Consider the following 22,850-nt stretch of genomic DNA (forward strand, 5'->3'; position numbering starts at 1 on the left):
AATGATGGGCCTGGAGGGGGTGAGAAGGGGAGGGGCCCTGGGTGATCCTATACACAGTTATGCTTAGCAACTATATTCAGCACCATAGCACCGTAGCATTTCTGGGGTTTCTCAATGGTAAGAGTGTCTCCAACCACACTTACATGATTCGGTACAGTCTTAAGCCTTCAACCATCTGGCACGAACAGGTTTTTTTTTCAGGATTCAGAAACTTTGTCTCTGGCGTTTTCCGTGAAAGAAACTTATGAACTGCCAGGTTCATTATGTACGTTTAAAACCAGTCAAGACTCAGGCAAGCATGTCACATAGGTAAATGCACTTTTCTTTGACAAACCCTCTTTTCGGGGGGAAAATAATACGTACATTTCTTTTAATACATAAACACAGAATATATGAATGCATTATAGGTTTCCCTTGTAGGTACTTCTTATTCTTGTTAAAAAGCAAGCAAAAACTCATTATGAAGAAGTAGTTAAGTAGTCATTCATCATGGCCATACTTTAAAAACATGATATGGAATCCTTGCATATGTATTTGTTGTCTGAAAGCTCTTCTCGTGCCCTCAGCCAACACCATATTAAACGAAATAAACAAGAAGAGGATCAAAGGATGCCACAATTTCAAGCATTTTTATGTGCCTATCCCTTAACTACTTGTACAACCTATGTACAGCTTATATTCCAATCCCAATGGGGTAACAACCTGGGAAAGAAGAAACTGGAAAAATCTAACATGATAATTCCTGGGTATCATCATCATTATTATTTTGTTATTGTTATTTATTTGATTTTTAGCCCACCATTCTCTAGAGACTCTTGTGGTAGGTAACAATATAAAACCCCATCTAGTCCCAAAACATGCTGACAGGACATTTAAAAAGCAACCTAAACCAAGACTGGCAGCATAACCCCCCCCCCCCATTTCTGGCAGCCACCCCACTCCCAGGTGGGGGGTACGGTAGATGTCACCACATAGCCTGAGGAGGGGCCTTGTTGTTCCTTGCCCTGACCTCAGCCAAAGACCTGGTGGAAGAGCTCTGTTTTACAGGCCCTACAGAATGCTGATAGCCCCATCAGGGCCCTAAGCTCTCCCAGGAGCTCATTCCACCAGGTCGGGGCCAAGACTGAAAAGGCCCTGGTCCGGGTCAAAGCCAGGTGTGCTTCCTTAGGGCCAGGGACCTCCAGTGGGTTAGCACCCACAGAATGGAGAGCCCTGCGGGAGGCATAAGGAGACAGGTCATCCCTCAGATAGGCAGGTCCCAAGCTGCGGATGCCCTTTAAGGTCAGCACCAATGGGCCCTACAAGGTGTACCAGTGAGGACCCTAGCTTTATTTACAACATTTGTAACCTACCTCTCAAGGCCAACAAGATGACTAACAGTTAAAACGAGCTTTACAAATACGCATCATAAAAACAATCACAATGCAAAGTAAAATACATGTTTTAAACCCCAGAAAACAGTATTGAAAACATAGAGCAGGATGAAGTGGTTGCTGATTGAACACCAGACAAGCGGGGGGAGATCTTCTCCTACTAGTGGACCACAGTATGGTGATAAAACAGCAATGACATATTCAAGGGGCAAAGGATCCCTGTAAATGGCACACACGTTCAAATGGTTGCCTGCAGGCTCACTGTATGAGAAAGTACCAAGCTGTATACAGGGCAAGAGATATGAAGAACTTGGTGGCAAACTTTCTGCTTTTGACTCCCACAATCAGCCATGAGCTGTCCCACCATACGTGGAGTACAGAGGAGCTTTGCGGCTGTTCAGCAGCTGTGACAGGGCCCCTGCTTTGCACGAGGGTATTAGGTGAAAACAATTTTGTTCCTGGGTCACGGATGGTTGGGCCAATCAACTCCCTGCCTGCAATCGGAAATCAGGACATGCACTGAAATGACAGATGCTCAAGCATCTGTGCTTAGGAATCATTCACATAATATTAAAAACTTGAGTCAGGTTCTTTAATACTGGGACTGAAGGTAGTCATACGGGGAAGGGAGGAAAAATATTGCATGAAGCTGACCTCTGGCTCTATCAGTATCCACCCATCAAGCTTCCACATCATATATAAATCAACTTATTTCCTCTGTTTTGCAAACCATGTATTGAATATATCCAAAGAAGATTTTTGAAACCTTTTTGGATTCTCCCCTGTATTTAACTGAAATATCTTCTCTCTTTTTCTCACTCACAAACATGCCACTAAATCACAGAATGACACCTCTGGTGAATACATTCATAATGAATACATATAGGTCCCTCTGTATGTTGTACCTTTTCAATATTACTCTTTTAGTCCCTTCTATCAATGTGGGAGATGAATATACTTGCTGTCAGTCTTCAGACGAGAACCTGTTATCAAAAGGAACAGGTGAATGCAAAGGGAGGGACAGCAATTTCTTTCATGACTTATGAAGAAAATGGGACCGCATATAATGGGATTGTGAAAGGCAAGATTCCCCTACAACCAGAAAAAGAGGCTGTCTTGTCCAGAAGATTTGAATTGCCGATACCTGGACACAGAGGCTATGAAGAAACATGTGACACATTCTGGCTGCAAACAGGTCTACAAGGTCAACAGATGTAGAGTCCAGTGGAACCGTTAAGATCAAAAAGATTTTATTCAAGGTATAAGCTTTTGTGTGCCACGAACACTTCCCAAGATATAATATCACAGAAGCATTAGGTCTACAAGGTATAAACTTTTTAATCCACATGGTTTCCCCTGGTCCATGGATGGCTCAATTGTGGTTCTCCAGATATCCATGAACTACAACTACCATGCTGGCAGGGTATGCTGCCCTATCTGGCTGCATCCAGGGGCAGCGGGGTGGGAGGTGCCTGGGCTGCAGAGCCTAACCGGAGTCCACACCAAAGCAAGGTCAATGTCCAGTCTGGGTCGTTAGGTATCCAAGCAGAGTTAGGGGTGAGACAAAGAGTAGTTGAGGGAAAGCCAAGATCATATAGTCAGCAAAGTTACCAGGTGCATAGTCAAAAGCCGTTTGCCAGAAGTCAAGGGAAGCCAATAGGAGTTCACAGAGCCAAAGCGAATCCGAGCTGGACAGGAGGGTTTCTGCATAGATTGCACCCACACCAACACGCTGCTGCAGCCCTGCCTAAAAACAGCCCGGCTAATGAGCTGAGTGATTCCAGCTGGACCATCACTCACTCTCCTCCGAAGCTGCATCAGCTGTATTTGGTCTACACTGGCATCTATCCAGCAGCCTTGCACTCGTTCTCCATTCCATAACCACTGCTCTGCCCTTCTGCCTCAAACGACCAAGCAAGTCCTCCTCAGTTTCATCTGCTTCTGGCTGTGCTGGGGCTGAGGCTGGGCACATGACCAGTTCCTCCCTTTCACTCCCTGCTTGCTCTGCAGTGTGTGTGAAGGAATCTTCAGCCGACATGGGCTGCCCAGATGATGGCTGTGGAACAGCTGGGTCTGGTTGCTGTGGCAACACCTCAGAGGCCCCAGGAGGTGTCGGTGGGGGCATGACACAAGGGCTTATGGTAACTGTAGCCCATGGACATTTGGAGAACCACAATTTGGCCACCTCTACTGTAGTCTACTTGGCTTATAAGTACTTGGCTTATAAGTACATAAATTTCAGATTGAAACACTTAAATGTTACAGACAGAAACGGGTAAATTTGAGGGGGTAGAGATATAAATTTAGAGCGTGTGGACAGACCACACCAAAAGTAGCTAATTCTGGATTCATATAAAGGGATAACTAAGGGCAATTCCGTACATTTAAAAAAATATCATTATGCCAGCACCATGGCGTAATCCTACAACCTAACATGCCTCCAGCCATTCCTCACCTCCTGGTTCTCTCGCTTACCTCTGCTGCCTTCTCATGCTACTTGGCACTCTGCACGCCTGCTTGAAATGGCAGAAGAGAACAACCCGCTTTACCCCTGACTCTACTCTACCTGTCAATCAAGCCAGGCAGCAAATCAGCTTTCTCCATGTTTTAAAAGGCCCACGATGGCAGCTAATTTTTAAATGTAAAACTTCTCCGTTGAGATGCCTATGAATCTAATCATAGATACATAGCACTTTTTAAAATCTCACCCCTTTTGGAATTATGAACCTTGAAGCTTTTAAAAAGTAATCTTGTTCCTGATTTTTTTTTGGGGGGGGGGAGGCATGCTTTCTGTTTTAACTGGTGGGTGATTTTTTTTTTTTTTGCTTTGCCTGCATGATTAAATGCCTATTCGTTGCTCCAGGCAGTTTGCTTCAAAAAATAAAAACATCCCCGGGAGAAGGGAGAGGGAGGCGGGTGCGAGGGCAGGCACTGGAGGCACAAATAGCGCTACTTCGATTCCACACATTTCCTTGCGTGTGGCTTGCTGGTTGCTCTCCTATGCTTGTGCTACATATTTTGGGAAATCTACTTTACGTGATTCCCCAACTAGCATTTTAAAATTGAGGGTGTAGCTACCAGTTTGCTGCTGGGAGGCTAGATGCTGACGTGAGAAAGGCCAAGTGTATGGTGTCTATATTTTTCGGGTGCAGAATGGCCCTGAATAAAAGAACAAACATTGACTGACAAATGAATACATTGTTGTCTGCATACAACTGAATGAGTTCCTGGCAAACAGAACCAAAGCTAAACATGCATATTGAATGCAAGAGAGTGGTTGTGGCTGAATGACAGAAAGAATGTTTTGCATGCAGAAGACCCCTGTTCAATCTATGGAATTTCATATCAAGAGGAGTGGGAAAGAGAGTCTGGAAAATATTGTGTTGGAAGAACTAACAGACAAACTTGGAATGTCAGTCCCATGTGTTTTTAAAGCCCAAAATGTAGGAAGCAGAAAAAATAGAAAGCAGAATGACAGCCCCTCCCTTCTTTCCCCTAATTATCCATATAAATCTCACATAGCACAAAACAAGATTCACTTTGGGAGGACCCAGCTTTTGGGATACAGATACAGGGCTGTTTCCATTTAGCACTCCCCTCTATTATAAAAACCAATTTTCTCTCTCTGTCGTACTGCTGCCACTGAATTCAAACACAGGAGTCTTGCCAGATTTCTCTTCCAACACCACCTAATAAGCTTCCCAGCCCAGTATTAATGAAATGCCTTCGAAGATATGAAGTATGCTTTTGTTCATTTCCTCATAATCCACAATACTAGAAGCTACCTGAACATAATAGCTGGGACTGCAAGACTTCGCAGAGCATGAAGAGGCCACCCAAAGCTCAAAAGATTTAACACAGAAACGAAATAACAAAGCTCAGTTTGGAAGCTCAATCTGATACAGAGAACTGAACAGATTGCCACCTCCTCCCCCCCATCTGCCCCTTTGTGGAAGGGCAGCACAATGAACCAAACACAAAATACGACAGGACCTTACCTTGTTCTGCTATGACCAGCACAGCGTGTGCACCTCAAGAGCATTCACTCTGGAACGAAGGAACCATTTTCAGCGGCTGCATGCCTTGTAATGTGTGTAAGGCACTTGGAAGAGAACTGCACAGCCACAGTACTGCGCAATGAATTTATTTTACTTCACATGAATATTTTGGACTACTTTATGCAGGCAGAAAAAGCAGGAAATGAGGCTGAGGTGGTGAATGGGTTAGATGGGACCCTGGTTGGATCCTACTTGCTGGTGGTGGTGGTGACAGTCAAACATCTGTATCCCTTCACTGCCATCCCATGAAGTCATGCCATGTACACAACTGGTCTGATTCATTCAAGGCTCCTATTCAAGGAGGCCCACTAACCCACTGAGACATGTTTGGTAGACACATAATTCTCAACAGAGCAATCTGAAAGAGGATATGTGGCATCAATTTACTCCTCCATGCACCCAGCTCTTTTGCTCCCATAAATGCCATGCTGGAGGTCCCAATGAAGCCATCTTATGCTATCTATAAACCCAGTACTGATAGCTTTGATGGGCAGCTGATCTATAGGGTCTTAGCTGGTGGTTTTCATATCAGCGATCCCTGATACTTGTATTAGGAGATGCTGGGGGTTGAGCCTGGAACCTTCCACATGTCAAGCACATGTTCTATCATTGAGCAATGTTTCTTCTGATTCTGTGAAGGTTCAAGGGGGTGGCAGGTTACAGTGGATGAGTGATAGGGTTGTGGGAGCTAATTCCCTCCTTTCCTCTTTTACAAAAAGCATGCTCTCATTTGACTAGAGGTGACATTACAGAATGTAAGAGAAGCCCTGATGGAGAAGAGCAGTAGTCCATCTAGTTCAACATCCTATCTTACACAATGGCCAACTGATTGCCAGGCGGCAAATAACATGGCAGAGAGGTTGAGACCTTCCCCAATATTACCTGGCACTGGGATTTATTGGAATGACTGTATTAATATTGGTTTTATTATTTTGTGTATGCTGCCCGGAGATGTCTAGCACAATAGGGGTGGCCTAGAAACACAAATATATGTATATAAATATATTTATATATATATATATAAATAAAATATAAGCTGATTCAATTCCTTCTCAAGGAAAATCATAAAGATTATAGAAAGGCTGCCTTTAAAGAAGCCTTCTTTGGATACCGGAAATTGCAAGCTATTCTCAAATATGCTTTACTTTGACAAGATGATGGAACATATTGCAGCAGGATAACCTGTGGATGAGACCATCTTTTTGGTCTCATTTCATTTTGGTTTCAGGTCTGGTTTGGGAAGCAGAAAAAGTCTTCTGTGATATACAGCAAGCAGTAGCAAGGTAGATGGAAATCTCAGTGCATTCCAACTTCTTAATCAACGTGTAATGCAAACAGTGAATTTGCTGCAAAAATCTGTAATCCTCCTTATATTGCCCCCGATATCATCATTTTTGCATAACTATTCTTTTCAAATGGTTGGCATTGATTCAAGTTGGACTAGAGCTAATGGTATTAGATTCATCAACATTATCGGCAGCGCTCAATACCCTTCTTATAATTCTCTTAAATTTTTATTCCCCGACATGTGTTGGTTCCAATATTTTCAATTATGTGATTTTATATCTTGTAACTTTAGAACAGGTCAATTGAGAAAGTCTTTTAACATCTTTCGAGAAATTACCATTTTATAATATTAACACACTAAAGGCTTATTATCCAGTATGTATCCAAATTACAGAATCAGGTTTTTTAGTACCAAATGGAATAAAATTTTAAACACCCTATTAGATAATGAATGAAAGTCAGGCTTTGATTTATATCCTGCAAATGAAATTTGTATCACACTAACTTAAAAGAAAACGTCTATAGAGCCTTGTACATGTGGTGTTTAATACCAAATAAGGTGAAATCTTTACAGATAATTGCTTGAATGCTGGCAATACAGGAAGAAACCTGTGGATTAACTCCACAGGTGAAGTACACATCCAACTGTCTCCATATTTTGGAACAGAGTTTTAAATGAAACTGAGTGCATGGCAGATATAAGGTAAAGGTAAAGGTATCCCCTGTGCAAGCACCGAGTCATGTCTGACCCTTGAGGTGACGCCCTCCAGCATTTTCTTGGCAGACTCAATACGGGGTGGTTTGCCAGTGCCTTCCCCAGTCATTACCGTTTACCCCCCAGCAATCTAGGTACTCATTTTACCAACCTTGGAAGGATGGAAGGCTGAGTCAACCTTGAGCCAGCTGCTGGGATCGAACTCCCAACCTCATGGACAGACAGCTTCAGACGGCATTTCTGCCGCTTACCACTCTGCGCCACAAGAGGCTCTTATGGCAGATATATCAGTAGCTAAAAACCCAAAGGCTTGCTAGGATTTATTCAAAATGCTAATCCAAATCTGAGGCATCCAGTTCTATCATTGAGCCATGTTTCTCCTGATTCTGTGAAGGTTCAAAGGGATTGGCAGGTGACAGTGGATGAGCGATAGGGTTGTGAGCGTCCTGCATAGTGCACACGGTTGGACTAGATGACCCAGGAGGTCCCTTCCAACTCTATGATTATCATGGAACAGCTAATTCCCTCCTTTCCTCATTTACAAACAGCCAAAAAACTGGTGCTGGCCTAAAAATATTTCAATTAGAGAACGAATCAAAAAGGTCTGGCAAACTGAAAATTGCTAAAGTGGCTTGTTATTGTTTGAGAACCCTTTCTACAATTTTGGCAACTTTTGTTGCTGATCGATGGTTATAATGATATTTCTCTTCTTAAGAAGTTGTTGCTTTGGGTGTTTAAATTCACCAGATAGCAGTGCTGTTAATGATGAATTGTGCAGGTTCTCTGGAACTATACAACAGTGGTCTGCAACCTTCCGGTTGTCGTGGACCGCTGCTCCTGAGTGGTGGGAGAGGGCGGCCTGGGGCCCCACACATGCGCGGCAGCCCCAGCGCAAATGTGCATGCGCGGACTGCCGCGCATGCGCGTTTGCGCCACCGCCATGCCGGCGGCCGCGGCTCCCTCTCCCGGCCCCTCTGGGCCGCCAAAGCGGCCGATTAGCTTGCGGCTCGGCAAGCTTCTCTTCCCCCCCTCCCGAAACAAGAAGCTTGCCAGGCCGCGAACTAATCGGCTGCTTCGGCGGCCGATTTGCTCGCGGCCTGGCGAGCTTCTCGCTTCGGGGGTGGGGGTGGGAAGAGGGAGCTGCGGCCCGGCGCCAAGGCCTTCACGGCCCGGCACCGGGCCGCAGCCCGCAGGTTGGGGACCACTGCTATACAACACACCGTTTAGTTATTTATTTCCAGACCCTGTTCAAAGTATAGGGTTTTGATCTTTGTGAAATGCATGGCTTAGATCCCAAGGCGGTACCTCTTTCACAGACTCCCTGTGTGCTGATATTAGAAGGCTGTCACCACTAGGTCCTGGTAATCACCATTAAGGTCTGGGCCCAGTGCACCTGCCTAGTTTGGTGTCGTGGTTAGGAGTGCGGACTTCTAATCTGGCATGCCGGGTTCGATTCTGCACTTCCCCACATGCAACCAGCTGGGTGACCTTGGGCTCACCACGGCACTGATAAAACTGTTCTGACCGAGCAGTAATATCAGGGCTCTCTCAGCCTCACCCACCCCACAGGGTGTCTGTTGTGGGGAGAGGAAAGGGAAGGCGACTGTAAGCCGCTTTGAGCCTCCTTCGGGTAGGGAAAAGCGGCATATAAGAACCAACTCTTCTTCTCTTCTTCTACAACCCTCAGAGATCTTTGCGATCTGCCACCTCCAACTGGCTGATGATCCCTGGCCCTGAAGAAGCTCACTTGAACCAACCAGGGCCAGAGCATTTTCGGTCCTTGCCCTCACCTGGTGGAATGAGCTGCCAGAGGAGATCAGGGCCCTGACAATATTAGAACAATTCCACAGGGCCTGCAGAAGGGAGCTCTTTTCCCAGGCATTTGATTGAGGTCGACTGAATCAAGCCAACCATGGAACTGTTAGAATGTTATTCTGTGCAAATTGCTGCTATCGTTATTGTTACTATCCACCTGACACAGCTACTGAGTTTGATGTATTGTTCTTATTCCTCTACGTTTCATGTGAACTGCCCTGAGCCTCAGGGGAGGGCAGTATGTAAATGTAATGAATAAACAAACAAACAAACCAAGCAGAAGCCCAGTGGCACCTGAAAGACGCATAGCATTTATTCCACCCTGGGACTCTGTGAGTCAGAGCTACCTCCCTCAGTTGCATCACATCTGAGGAAGTGAATTCTGACTCACGAAAGCGCCTGCTGCAATAAATGCGTCACCGGACTTTTGTTCTCTTTGGGCACAATAGCCTTACACAGCTTCCCCTCTGGGATCGTCTTGCGACTGCCACCACCACCCTCCCGGGACCCAGCTCTAGAGCCTTGTCTGTCCCAGCACTCTGGCTGCTTAGCACACCCTGCTAGCCTTCAGTCCGTGGGGGGAAGCTCCTCTACCTTTTAATTTCCGCTATGGGTTTAATGGGGTTTTTTTTTAGCAGAAGTCTGGTTCAAATTCCTCGTTCTTCTTAGCTTGCACACGATGGTACAGAAAACTGCTCAGAGAACCTTGCCGAATGGTGGCATATATCATTTAATAAATCAGTAATGCTTTCCCTGGACTTCAAGATATGGAGTGGGGAAGCGAGACCACATCCTTATCCTGATGTAAAGTAAAATCTTCCTGCACGTTCTTTAAAAAGCATAGTGAGAAGGTGACTTCTAGCACAGACTCCTCCACAATGTGCTTTTTTAATGGTTAAGGAGTTGTTTATGCGTGAGATGTCTTCTGCTCCCTCACCTGAGATGCTTTCTGTATAAGCAGGATTAATTGCTGATGGTAGCCCACCTACCATGCTATTTATATGTCCGCTCCAATCCTAGGGAATGGGATCCTTAAGGAGGTGAGTAGGACACTATCTTGAAAAGTTTAAGTGGCAATGTCTGACTATCTTATTTGCTAGGGATTATAATTTAAGGTGAAATCTGAAAGCTGTTTCTTGGGAAAGGTGGTAAATTTTGGATTTTATGGTATCTGTTCGGCATTGTGAACTGCCTTAGTCTACATAGAGGCAGAATAAAAACTTCTGAATTACAGCAGCAGTACCTGGATCTGCATCCTTTCCTTTCTCTTTGTGGATCTGGCTAACCAGATCCAAGCTTTGGCAAATTTACGGCTGGATTACTATTACACAGTCTATATTGGACTGCCCCTTGAAAACAACTGGAAACCTGCAGCTGAACCAAAATGCTGCAGCCCAATTGTGTACCCCATTTTGCGTATCCCATTTTGCATTTTTGGCAGCCTGACTGTCCATTTTGAAACAGCTGCATTGACTACCAACTTGTTTCTGAGTTCAGTTGAAGGTATCGCTTATCACTTTTAAAGCTCTACAGAGCTTGTGGCCCTCAGGTCTTAAGGTGCCTCCTGTGTGTCAGCTACAGTCTCCAGGGTGCCACCTGCTCCCCCACTTAAGGTGGCCCACTTGGCATCAACCAAAGCCTGGGCCTTTTCCAGGAGGTACTGCAGGAGGTACTGCAAGAGGTATTGCAAGGCTTGCTTGCCAGGGCTTCTACGAAGTTATAAACAACATTTACAGGGGAGAAGGCAGAACGGGAGAGGAAGAAGAAGAGTTGGTTCTTATATGCCGCTTTTCTCTACCCGAAGGAGTCTCAAAGCGGCTTACAGTTGTCTTCCCTTTCCTCTCCCCACAACAGGCATCCTGTGAGGTGGCTAAGGCTGAGTGAGCCCTGATATCACTGCTCGGTCAGAACAGCTTTATCAGTGCCGTGGTGAGCCCAAGGTCACCTGGCTGGCTGCATATGGGGGAGTGGGGAATCAAACCCAGCTCGCCAGATTAGAAGTCCACACTCCTAACCACTACACCAAACTGGCCCCCAGAGGTTGTTTCATCTGGTTTCCATCCGTAATGTTTTAACCGCTACCTGTAAGCCACCATGAGCCAAGAGGCAAAAGCACAGTTGACTATTTCAATAAATATAAAAAGTCTTAAAAGCCCTGAGATCCAATATTTACCTTTTAATGGCTTTCAATGCCTTCTTCCCCCTCCGCCTATTGCAGAGGAAGCAGTCTCCTGGATTTCTCTAGCACTAGGCACTTTTTCATGGCAAGAGAAGAACAGGGGTGGTTTGCCATTGCCTGCCTCCATGTAGCAATCCTGGACTTTGGTGCTGGTCTTCCACCCAGGTACTAACCAGGGCTATCTCAGCTTCAAGCCTGGCCAACCTTGGGCCATGCAAGCAAGAAGTGGGGAGGTTGAAACCATTATTTTGGTCTCAGAACAAACTGCAAAGAACTTAAGCTAAGGCTGCAAAAGGGGCAAAATCAGCTGGGGAGATGCACAGTTTATCCAGAATCTGAACTCTCAGTCCACACAAACATGACGCTGCCATATGGCCATCAGCTCACTGGGCCGTGTGTCATCAGGCCTGATTAGCAACTGCTCTCTGGGGCCTCCTGCGGAAGAAAAACCTCTGTAAGTGAAGATGCCCAAGGCTGAACCTGGGTCTTTGGCATGCCAAGCACGTGCTCTGCCACTGAGCTCTAATCCTTCAATGTCTGACACGCTGCACTGTAGCTATTGGTGTGCAACTCCTTTTAAGAACCGAGATGCGATACAGAGTCTCCGTCGTGCACACTGTCTGAAGAAGGTGTGAATAAAATGAATCTCAAATCAATTTCCCAGAATACATTATGCCAGCTTCCATTATGTATCAGCACAGTATGTTTCCATTGCTCCACTCCTTTGATGACCTTTCACTTCAGGTGTTAAGTGTGAACTTCAGACAACCCCATGGGGAGCTAATCTTTCTTTCAACAGTCTTGAGCTACATTCTCAACTTTTCCATGTGCTGTGCTGAAAGCTCTGAAGAACTGCCTCGTTCTCCAGTTAGGCCCATTATGCACATGTTGGATAATGCACTTTCAGTGTACTTTTGCAGCTGGATTTTCCTGTGTGGAGCAGGATAATCTGTTTCTAAAGTGCTTTGAAAGTGCATTATCCAATGTGTGCATAAAGGGCCTTAGAGAGGCCCCCTCCACGCACTCTACAGTTTCTCAGCACTACACCTTTGAGTTTCACAATCTCATTCACTACAGGTATTCAAATGTTACCATCAAATGTATAAGGAAGGTTTGCATTAGGAAAAGGGTACATTTCTGCTTTGCAGTCTAGGACCTGTAGAAAGTCCTCCTCCCTCACTCTCACCCATTCAGCCAGCAAATATATCTCTGATTTGCCATGTTTTAAAATGCAGCTGTAAAAAATGCAACTGTAAAATGCAGCTATGAAAAATATCATCTCTGATGTACTGTAATTCGTAATTCATTATGTGCTCGAGGTATAAATCTACACCTTAATTCCAAACTTGCCAGAATGAGATTTAAAGGATTTATGAAAAAATTATTCTGAGCTCACACGAAGTCGCACACTTTGGCTGAAAACTAATGATTTTGGATACGTCTGTCCACAGCCTAGAAAATGCTAAAGGCTCCCCCTTCAGGGCGAACAAGGCATGCAGCTTTCGCTTCAGTTTACTACAACGTGCATATCCTGAGTGTGCCCAATTGAACCAAATCGGAGCAGATCCACGTACCGGGCCAAATTCAGAGCAGAAAACCAAAATGTTTTGGAAGAACAATATGGAGAAGATGGAAGCTGTCTCCCAGCTTGAATTAGGGAGACCATAGCCTGGCAGAGGGAGGGTCCTCAGAGCAACTGCTGGCCTACACCAGGGATTCACAGCCAAGTGTCTGTGGACCCTTGGGGGTCCGTGGGAGTTTCGGTCTGCGGCCTTCTTCCTCCTGCCCTAAGGAATTCAGCCATAAGCTAGAGAACCATCCATTTCCATTGCTCCCCCGCTCCGGGAACGAGTGAATTCTCATTTAGTTTGTGTGCCTGGGAGAGGGCGGAGCCTGCAGGCCTACTCCCGCCTTAAACCACCACCTGTCCCTCCCTCTAAGTCCTTCTCAAGCCTGCCTGTTAATGCACCTGGTGATGTCACTTCCAGGGGGTGTGGCAGAGAGGCGCGACCAGCTGACATCACTTCCAGGACTCCTCCAAGCCGGAAAAAGTATTTCAGGAACTCCTCTATGGTCAAAAGGTTGAAAAAGGCTAGTCTATACCACTGGACATGTAGACTCACAACATGGCGAATGACAAGACAAGATGGAGCAGGAAGAAGACATAGGAGAGACAGAGAAGAACTCAGAGGTCAAAAGCCATGGAAGTCTGTTAAGGAAAATAAGTCCCAATAATTCATAAAAAGGGAGGTCATCAATCTGCTTAAGTTATTCAAAGGCCACCCACTCTCCTCAGAAAGGTACATAGAAAGGGGCATCCCTTATGAATCCTTAGGATGCCAGTTGTCAGTGTGTTTTCCAGGCAGCTTTTTGTTGTCTCTCATGCATATTCCTGAGAGAAGCAATCTGAAACCATTTTCATAGGACTTACAGAGACTTGCCCCTTCCAACTATAGACATCTTCTACCAGAAGCTGAGAACAGTGGCTTCCCTAAATGCAGGGGAGACTGGCCCCCAGCCCCTCAAAGTAGGGAGGGTGGGACAGGCTGGCTGGCTGGCTGACCAGCCAGCCCTACACTTTGTGGGTCCAGACGCCACCTTTCACTTGTTGTGCAGGGGGCTCTGCTGGGATGGTCTATGGTCGTAACTGGGCATATTTCCCAATCTGCTCCTGCCTAAATGCCTTCCAAAGACCTTTTCATCAAGGAGTAAGGGTACTGCAGGATGGAATGGAAATTAACAACTGGATATGTCATTAACTGGTCTCTTTGAAATTGCCTTATTGGGCCCCATTGATTTTATTGTGCTTATAATATTGTAAATTGACTTGAGATCTGTTTTTTTAGCCGAGAGGCCATTTATAAAGTCCCCAACTAGCTACCTTTTCCTGTCTTTCCCATCGAGAGGCATCATCTATGATTTTGAGTATCAACCTTCTTTCCCAACTGCAAGCTGATCACCCCGTGCAAGGAACCCAGTCTCAAAAATGTGCACTTTTAATGGAATACTTGTAGGCGACCTAAATTTCATTGCAAATGATTTGCACGAGCTTTCCTGTGGCTGTAACGTTCCCCTGTGTGCAAGTGGCTAAGCTGGATGACTTGTCCCTTTTGCCCACCTGACTCCACTGAGTGGTATATGTTTGTGTTCAGGTGTTCTCAACTGGTCTGCAAATGCTATGTCCTTCACACTGTTGCCTGGGGTCTATAATTTGGTCAAGTATGCTCTGCGTAGGCCCCTACATGTTGCTAGATGGGGCAGGGCTGAAACTCTATAGAGTCTATATGGTCTCAAAATGAAGCTGATTTTAAAGTAATGCATGACTTGTCCATGATGACCCTGGAGAGTCCCAAACCTCATCAAGCCAGTAGACCAGGGGTAGTCAAACTGCGGCCCTCCAGATGTCCATGGACTACAATTCCCAGAAGCCCCTGCCACCAAATGCTGGCAGGGGCTTCTGGGAATTGTAGTCCATGGACATCTGGAGGGCCGCAGTTTGACTACCCCTGCAGTAGACTGTAAGCATGTGTCAACAGATGCTGTCCAGCCAACTGGACATACTGGAAATACTGCTTGCTTTAAACTGGGAATCCCTCAACAGGGCAACCAGTATGGAGCTTTTGGCCCGGCCAGTGTTTGTATGGTAATTCCATTTTGTAAAGGTGTTCTTTGTGATAACAGAATCACCGCTAGCTTCTAGTAGTTCAAATGGGGAGTTGTCAGCATTTGCTTAGGTAGAAAAGTTTAGGATTGGTTACACAACAGCTCTACCATGTGGCTAAAGACATAATGGCAGGAAGAAACATATTTGCAGAAAAAGCCCGAACTGTTATCTTGGATCAAGGCCAAAATTGTTACTTATTATTTATTTATTATTATAGTTACAGTTATTGACTGCTATTCTCGGCCCAGCCAGCTCATGGTGGTTTACATTAGAACATCAAAACCACATAAAACCCCAGTACGTAACCAATATTGGCAGTGAAAAATCTACCACAACATTCTACAGCGCCCCCCGCGCCATTATTATTAGGGGATTTGTATGCCACCTCAATGAGCCTCTTGTGGCGCAGAGTGGTAAGGCAGCGATATGCTGTCTGGAGCTGTCTGCCCATGAGGTTGGGAGTTCGATCCCAGCAGCCGGCTCAAGGTTGACTCAGCCTTCCATCCTTCCGAGGTCGGTAAAATGAGGACCCAGCTTGCTTGCTGGGGGGTAAACGGTGATGACTGGGGAAGGCACTGGCAAACCACCCCGTATTGAGTCTGCCATGAAAACGCTAGAGAGCGTCACCCCAAGGGTCAGACATGACTCGGTGCTTGCACAGGGGATACCTTTACCTTTCCCTATGCCACCTCTCCAGAGAACTGCTGGAGTTCCTCTAGAGCAGGATGTACTTTAAGACAGCATATTTAAAGCCACAGATTAAAACAGTTATTAATAAGCAGAAATGCTTCTATATACTTCTTCAACAGCATCAATCACGGACTTCTCTAGGGAGAAAGAAAGAGCCAAGGGCCACAGTTTGCTTGCCTCACCTGAACTATAAAATCTCAATGCACAAGAAAGATGATGTGATGGTTGTCCACAAAAAAGGTTTCAGTCCACCTCAAACATGCATGCAATTCATCGCTCAATGCCTATATCACCCAAACCAGTGGAAGACACAGATTCACCTGTCCGACCATCCCCCCCCCCCCCCCGAAGACCAGCTCCCTTTTTCGGAGCCCTTTCCCCCTTCCATGTGGACTCGGTGTCAAATTCTTGGGCTTAAGCCCAACAGAACACGGTTCCTCCAATCAAGAGGGGTTAGCACATCAAAGAGCTAGCATGGTTTCTCTTTAGACTGTAAATAACCCTCTTGGTGTCGTGCATCTTCCTCCATCAGGAAGCTGGCGCAGAAAACTTGTTTATGAGCTGGCAGGGCAAGTCTGGGGAGAAAGTGGCCTTTCATTTACTGGGCAGCAAAGCAGCTAAAGGCTAATGTCATTAGGTCCTCTAATAATGCTTGCTTTTGTCCATTATGAACATGCACGCTATAAACGACAAAAAATATTGTGTCAACGGATCAGAGTACTGGACTAGAAGTACCCGAACCATCAGGACATGGTAGTGATAGGGGAACTGGCTCACACCCATTAGAGGCCATCGGGATTTGCACCTGCATGTTCAAATGGATGCTGTGGAGCAGCATTGTGTTCAGGGCCATGATAACATTTGGTATCTCTTTTGTGATTTGGGGGGCGGGCTTGATGGTATATGCTCTGCAAGACTCTGGGATGTCACATCAGCCTTCCATTCCATAACAGTCAGAGCATGTTTTGCTCATCTGCCACTCATCCACAACCAAGGGACCAAGCCCTATGAAGATAGGTTGAGGGACTTGGGAATGTTCAGCCTGGAGAAAAGGAGGTTGAGAGGGGACATGATAGCCCTCTTTAAGTATTTGAAAGGTTGTCACTTGGAGGAGGGCAGGATGCTGTTTCCGTTGGCTGCAGAGGAAAGGACGCACAGTAATGGGTTTAAACTACAAGTACAATGATATAGGCTAGATATCAGGGGAAAAAATTCAGTCAGAGTAGTTCAGCAGTGGAATAGGCTGCCTAAGGAGGTGGTGAGCTCCCTCTCACTGGCAGTCTTCAAGCAAAGGTTGGATACACACTTTTATTGGATGCTTAGGGCTGATCCTGCGTTGAACAGGGGGTTGGACTAGATGGCCTGTATGGCCCCTTCCAACTCTATGATTCTATGATTCAATGATTCTATTCTCCAGCACTGTATATACACAGTCACTGCAAAAGCACAAATGGGTACAAACCCAATATTTAAAAAGGCAGTGGGAGACTATTCATTTCACGTGGGTAGCCATGTAGGGTGCTTCCCTAAAAATCGTTATCCTTCGGCAAAGGAGCTTACAATGAGAGGTTCTAACAAGCAACTGTAGGTTCAGGATTCATGAGGAAGCCCTTGTATTCTCACCTAGGGCCTCATTAAAACCAGTTGATACATGTTCCAGCTACAAAAGCCAGCTTGGGGTAGTGGATAAGAGCCTCTAATCTGGAGAACCAGCTTTGATTCCCCGCTCCTCCACATGCAGCCAGCTAGGTGGCCTCAGGCCAGTTACTGTTCTCTCTCTCAGCCCCACCTACCTCACAGGGTGTCTGTTGTGGGGAGAGGTAAAGGTAAAGGTATCCCCTGTGCAAGCACCGAGTCATGTCTGACCCTTGGGGTGACGCCCTCTAGCGTTTTCATGGCAGACTCAATACGGGGTGGTTTGCCAGTGCCTTCCCCAGTCATTACCGTTTTACCCCCCAGCAAGCTGGGTACTCATTTTACTGACCTCGGAAGGATGGAAGGCTGAGTCAACCTTGAGCCGGCTGCTGGGATTGAACTCCCAGCCTCATGGGCAAAGCTTTCAGACGGCTGCCTTACCACTCTGCGCCACAAGAAGCTCGTGTGGAGAGGAAGGGAAGGCAATTATTAGTCACTTTACTACTTCAGGGAGTATAAAGCATGGTACAAAAAATGGTACATTATTCTAGCTTCTAGACTCTGGCAGGATTGAGATCGTCAGGAGTATTCAGGCTGCTGGTGTTTACATATGCTGTACATAATTTCCAGTAACGTTGTGACAGATTCTTACCACATGGTTAAAATAAAGATGTTAACAACATGGAAAATACTTCTCAAGTATTTCTTGGTGGCTGAAACATGCAATGCACACCATTTTTGAAACTCATATATGCATGTATGCATGTCTGTGTGTTCTTTCTCTCTTAAACCCATCCTTCATCTCCTACTGCAGTCCATTGTACCCCCAACACCACTCCTAGAATCCCCACCCCTGTGAAAAAGGTTGGGAATTATGGGGGGGATCTGCAGTAGGGTAACTAAACTCTACCCAGGGCCCTTACAACTGATCTCCTTATTACAGATTTCAGTTTCCCTGAAAGAAACAAGAGCTTTGGAGGGATGGTTCTGCAGTACATCAAAAAGATTCCATTCCAATTGAGCTCTCCCCCTTCTCATCTCCCCCCCCCCCCCCCGGCCAGGCAATATCTTCAAATCCCCAGGAATTTCATAAACCAACTTCCGGGTCAAGTTCCTAATCTGCAGCGGGACAGGCAAAAAGTCACACACATCACTCATGCATCCTCCAGCAAAACAGCTTGGATACAACCCAGGACAATTCAATAAATTTTACTTTCATGGTACTATTTCTGCTGCTTTGGTTGATCTGATCCTTAATCCTGGAAGACGTAAAACATTAAAAGCTTAAAGATTATGCGAACAAGCTTTGTCAGTGGGTATTGCATCAATCCCGCCTGAAAGATAAATCTGGATGAGACTCATTCCTGGCCAAAACCTGTGACAGGTTGCAAAGCAAACAATCCTTCTGACCAACTGAAATGATGGAAACCTGGCCCAAAAACAGACATTCGTGTAAAGGCATGGCATATGGAACACTTACCGTGCCTTCTCTCATGCGTATCCAGCGCTTGGAAACCCACTGAGTAAAGTGTCAACATAATATTGATACAAGTACAGCATGGAGCATTAAGTGGGCAGGTAGCCCAACCCCCAACACTAAATCACCTCTTATCTTTGGATTAGCGTCATGTAAACAGCATCCAGTTTGACAGGGTTCATGAGAAAGCCAGAACTTGTTTTCAGCTAGAGACTGGGAGAACTTCCCAGAGCCCCAAGCTCTGTCAGCCTTGAAGAGGCCTTAACACAAAATAAAATAAATGACCTTATAAAAGGAGTCAAGCTTTCGAACACTGCATCAGTATCTTCCCACTCCTAAACACATGGCTACATCAATGACAAATAAAGATCATCAATTGTAGGACATGGTCACCACAAGGAGAATTTCCCCCGTGTAATGTTCCAATAATAATAATAAATTTTATTTCTAGCCCAGCCTTCTCTGAAGGCTCAGGGCAGGTGCCAACGTTAAAAAAAACAGTGATAACAATTGATATTTTAAAACGATAGTTCAGAATTGCTGTGAACCTTTCATCTGGTCACTCCAGTGCCAAGAGTGCTTTGGGACTACAAGCCAGAGTACAGAAACTTGCCTCAAATAAGACAAGGAAGTCCATGCTGGCCAAATGTAACAGGCGATAGCCAGATCACTGTCTTGATTCTTTTGTGAAGGATTTCCCCCCCCCCCAAAACAAATTCCTTTCAATCTTAAAACATTATCAGGAACATATATTGGGAGAAACCCAGAATCATAGAATCATAGAGTTGGAAGGGGCCATACAGGCCATCTAGTCCAACCCTCTGCTCTACGCAGGATCAGCCCTAAGCATCCTAAAGCATATGCCATATGGACCTTGCCATCCGTTAGCTTCACACATGGTTCCATCTTGTTTGTTCGGGCCGCTCATTTGTTAGTCAAAGCCACTGCCGTTAAGACTTTAAACAGGAACAAAAGCCATGGTAAAGGTCCATAGTTATGATCAGAATCAGCAAGTGTTGCCAGCGTTGCAAAGAAGTCTGCACAATGCCACACTCTGTGTGCTAAACAAATGACCCATTGAGCTCCAGCTCAAATTTGAATACCCTGGAAAGTCTGAAGGTAGATCAGGTCATTATGTGTCGGTGCAGGCATCTCACTTTTAAAAAGTCATTTACTCAAAGCACTGGCCTCCAGAAATGCTGAAGCTGTGGCTTGTGGACTTGGACAGGATGTATATTTGACCTCCCCCTGCCTTGGAAAAAGCCACAGAAAAGGTCTGAGAGTATAGCTGAAGTGCACAAAACCAGAAAGAGTGCAGTAAGTAAAGCAGGTCTGGATCAAGCCACTCCTTGGATAGGAGGTCTCCTAGAAACCCCAGCGAAGGCACCTTGAGTCCTTGATAAAACACAGATAAAATGAGGACACAATTAATTCAAAAATGGAAATGTAGGATGCATATTTGCATCTTCTCTCACAGTTGCTCTCTGGTCCTTTTGTCTTCCCATAAAGAACCATGCTGTTATCATGCAGGTTACCAGTCTGCTTCCAGGTCAAGCTCAAGGTATTGTTTTTGACCTTTAAGGTTATACGGGGCCTGGGTCCTACTTATCTGTGGGACCGCTTATCTGCTTATGCCCCCCGCAGAGCACTTTGGGTATGAATCTGCTGGTTGTCCCGGGGCCCTGAAACATTCGCCTAACCTCAACCAGGGCCAGGGCTTTTTTGGCACTGGCCCCAACCTGGTGAAATGAGCTACCAGAAGAGATAAGAGTTGGAGTTGTCAGCTTTCCACAGGGCCTGTAAGATGGAGCGTTTCTGCCAGGCATATGCTTGTCTTAGATCAGGACCATCGTTCTCAGTGAGAGAGCTCATCTGGCCCATGTAATGAATGGGGGATGGGAGATTGGAACTCTGATAGTATTGCCATCTGATTAATAAAGGGGTTTTATATTGGGGAGGTTTTGTAAACCGCCACAAGACAGTATTGAGCGCAGCGGTATATAAATAAATAATGACTCCAAATAAGGAGCAGATAGATCCAAAAAGATCCTAGAAGCTGTGGCTGCCTTGCTCCCTGCTTCATGGAGTGTTTTTTTTTTTTTTAAGACATTATGGGATCCTCTGGGCTCCAAACTGGAAACTATAATAATAAGTTTCCACAAACACCCAAATTGTTTTCCAACATGTACACTGTGAACAAGGCAAAAGGAATCCTGTGATTATCAGAGATGTGCAAAGTGATATCTCCAGGCTATTATCATGTAGCAGAATATGAAACCTGTGTTTGTTTGGGAAACAAAAGGGTGCCAGATCACAGACTTATGGCAAAACAAAGAGCCATGAACACTAAACACTGCAAATCAAGGGCTGAGGTCTCCATAGGACCCATTAGTGTTGAATATGAAACTACAGAACAGCATCTCTGAAATATTATATCATAGGCTTCATATGTATGCCATGTTTCCCTCCTGGAAAAGTGAACAAATGCTGGTTCCCCACAATGAGAAGACATGCAACACTGATGATGGAGCTGGTTAGGTACATAATTAAGCTAAAAAGTAACTCATTTCATTTGTGTTTCCTGTTTCTCCTGACCTTTCATCCTCAGTCTTATTTGCATTGCTGGTTTCGCAAACATATGTCAAGACCATTATGGTTAGATCTCCGGAACCATTAGCTTGAAGCACTGGGAAAAGTTATAGTCTAAGCCAGGGGTAGTCAACCTGTGGTCCTCCAGATGTTCATGGACTACAATTCCCACGAGTCCGTGCCAGCGTCTGCTGGCAGGGGCTCGTGGGAATCGTAGTCCATGAACATCTGGAGGACCACAGGTTGACTACCCCTGGTCTAAGCCAGGGCAGACTGAGTTTTTAGGGCCCCGTGGGCACACGGCTATCCCATGACCCGCCATAATCTCGCCTTTCCCATGACTGCAGCCATCCCTCTCTTCTCTGGAGAGGGGCCAACTGATCTTTAAGGAGAGAGGAAGAACTGGGACAATTGCAGTGACCTCTAAATTCTTCATTACTTTTGGCACACTAATGATAGTGAGATTATGCCTTCAGTCAAAGATCGGCCCTGCTAAACGATGAGCCTTATAGGTGCCCAACTGTACCAGCTGTATCAATTCCTGTAGCTGGCCCTGGGTGAAGCGAGCCTAGGAATAAGACCTCCATTATTACTTCTATCTGAAGTCCTTTTTACTGACCCTCAGAGCCAGATAAAGACAGTTTCATAAGAGCATAATCCTACATGGAGGATCCTTCCTAAGTAAAAGACTGCAAACCGCATAGCACACAAAGTTGCCTTACACTGAATCAGATTGTTGTTCTATCTTAACACTGTTTTATCTGCTCTGACTGGTAAAGTTCCTCCAGGGTCCCAGGGTGATTTTAGCATCCAGTGGCAGCTTGGAGACCAACAAAGTTTTATTCAAGTATGAGCTTTCATGCACATGGACACTTCTGACACAATGTCATGGAATGAAATCTGTTCAAACCTATAGGTAGAGTGTGCATGGGAAACATTTGCATGGAAAACATTAAGAGAATAATGTAGACATTTGTTGTACGCCAAATGTTTCTCATGCAATTCAATCTCAAGTGAATACAAACAAATCTAAATTGCCGTGGTTTTTCCCCCTATTTATCTCTAGCACCTGTTAACCATTTTCAATATGCTGTGTGTTAATTTACTCTCACGCTCAACCTATAAGTTTGAACTGATTACTTCCATTCCATGACACTGTATCTGAGGAAGTGTGCCTGCACACAAAGTGTCATACCTTGAATAAAACTTTGTTGGTCTTAAAGGTGCCGCTGGGCCCTAAACTTGTTCTGCTGCTTCAGACCAACATGGACACCCACCTGGATCTATCTTCAGGGTTCCAGGCAGTGACTTTCACATCCCCTGCTACCTGAATCCTCTTAACTGGAGGGATTAAATATGGGACCTTCT

General features: G+C 45.4%; 1 protein-coding gene across 6 annotated transcripts in view; it reads right to left on the reverse strand.

Annotated features, from left to right (window-relative positions):
- PDE4D (phosphodiesterase 4D) overlaps positions 1–22,850 on the reverse strand; it is a 709,981-nt gene that overhangs the window by 649,883 nt on the left and 37,248 nt on the right. The gene's annotated exons all lie outside the window — the stretch shown is intronic.

The sequence above is a fragment of the Paroedura picta genome, chromosome 7 (genome assembly GCF_049243985.1).
Source record: "Paroedura picta isolate Pp20150507F chromosome 7, Ppicta_v3.0, whole genome shotgun sequence".
Classification (NCBI taxonomy): domain Eukaryota; kingdom Metazoa; phylum Chordata; class Lepidosauria; order Squamata; family Gekkonidae; genus Paroedura; species Paroedura picta.